Raw genomic sequence first — 2,057 nt, forward strand, 5'->3', positions numbered from 1 at the left:
CTGATCTGAGACCAGCGCTTCAGAACGCTTCCCCTCTCCGGCTTCACTGCGCGAGAACATCGACTGATCTGAGACCAGCGCTTCAGAACGCTTCCCCTCTCCGGCTTCACTGCGCGAGAACATCGGCTGATCTGAGACCAGCGCTTCAGAACGCTTCCCCTCTCCGGCTTCACTGCGCGAGAACATCGACTGATCTGAGACCAGCGCTTCAGAACGCTTCCCCTCTCCGGCTTCACTGCGCGAGAACATCGACTGATCTGAGACCAGCGCTTCAGAACGCTTCCACTCTCCGGCTTCACTGCGCGAGAACATCGGCTGATCTGAGGCCAGCGCTTCAGAACGCTTCCACTCTCCGGCTTCACTGCGCGAGAACATCGGCTGATCTGAGGCCAGCGCTTCAGAACGCTTCCCCTCTCCGGCTTCACTGCGCGAGAACATCGGCTGATCTGAGACCAGCGCTTCAGAACGCTTCCACTCTCCGGCTTCACTGCGCGAGAACATCGGCTGATCTGAGACCAGCGCTTCAGAACGCTTCCCCTCTCCGGCTTCACTGCGCGAGAACATCGGCTGATCTGAGACCAGCGCTTCAGAACGCTTCCACTCTCCGGCTTCACTGCGAGAGAACATCGACTGATCTGAGACCATCGCTTGAGAACGCTTCCACTCTCCGGCTTCACTGCGCGAGAACATCGACTGATCTGAGGCCAGCGCTTCAGAACGCTTCCCCTCTCCGGCTTCACTGCGCGAGAACATCGACTGATCTGAGACCAGCGCTTCAGAACGCTTCCCCTCTCCGGCTTCACTGCGCGAGAACATCGACTGATCTGAGACCAGCGCTTCAGAACGCTTCCACTCTCCGGCTTCACTGCGCGAGAACATCGGCTGATCTGAGGCCAGCGCTTCAGAACGCTTCCACTCTCCGGCTTCACTGCGCGAGAACATCGGCTGATCTGAGACCAGCGCTTCAGAACGCTTCCACTCTCCGGCTTCACTGCGCGAGAACATCGGCTGATCTGAGGCCAGCGCTTCAGAACGCTTCCACTCTCCGGCTTCACTGCGCGAGAACATCGGCTGATCTGAGGCCAGCGCTTCAGAACGCTTCCACTCTCCGGCTTCACTGCGCGAGAACATCGACTGATCTGAGACCAGCGCTTCAGAACGCTTCCCCTCTCCGGCTTCACTGCGCGAGAACATCGACTGATCTGAGGCCAGCGCTTCAGAACGCTTCCACTCTCCGGCTTCACTGCGAGAGAACATCGACTGATCTGAGACCAGCGCTTCAGAACGCTTCCACTCTCCGGCTTCACTGCGCGAGAACATCGGCTGATCTGAGACCAGCGCTTCAGAACGCTTCCCCTCTCCGGCTTCACTGCGCGAGAACATCGACTGATCTGAGACCAGCGCTTCAGAACGCTTCCCCTCTCCGGCTTCACTGCGCGAGAACATCGACTGATCTGAGGCCAGCGCTTCAGAACGCTTCCACTCTCCGGCTTCACTGCGCGAGAACATCGACTGATCTGAGGCCAGCGCTTCAGAACGCTTCCACTCTCCGGCTTCACTGCGCGAGAACATCGGCTGATCTGAGACCAGCGCTTCAGAACGCTTCCCCTCTCCGGCTTCACTGCGCGAGAACATCGGCTGATCTGAGACCAGCGCTTCAGAACGCTTCCCCTCTCCGGCTTCACTGCGCGAGAACATCGACTGATCTGAGGCCAGCGCTTCAGAACGCTTCCACTCTCCGGCTTCACTGCGAGAGAACATCGACTGATCTGAGACCAGCGCTTCAGAACGCTTCCACTCTCCGGCTTCACTGCGCGAGAACATCGGCTGATCTGAGACCAGCGCTTCAGAACGCTTCCCCTCTCCGGCTTCACTGCGCGAGAACATCGACTGATCTGAGACCAGCGCTTCAGAACGCTTCCACTCTCCGGCTTCACTGCGCGAGAACATCGGCTGATCTGAGACCAGCGCTTCAGAACGCTTCCCCTCTCCGGCTTCACTGCGCGAGAACATCGGCTGATCTGAGACCAGCGCTTCAGAACGCTTCCCCTCTCCGG

The sequence above is a fragment of the Scardinius erythrophthalmus genome (assembly GCF_964197995.2).
Source record: "Scardinius erythrophthalmus genome assembly, chromosome: 17".
Classification (NCBI taxonomy): domain Eukaryota; kingdom Metazoa; phylum Chordata; class Actinopteri; order Cypriniformes; family Leuciscidae; genus Scardinius; species Scardinius erythrophthalmus.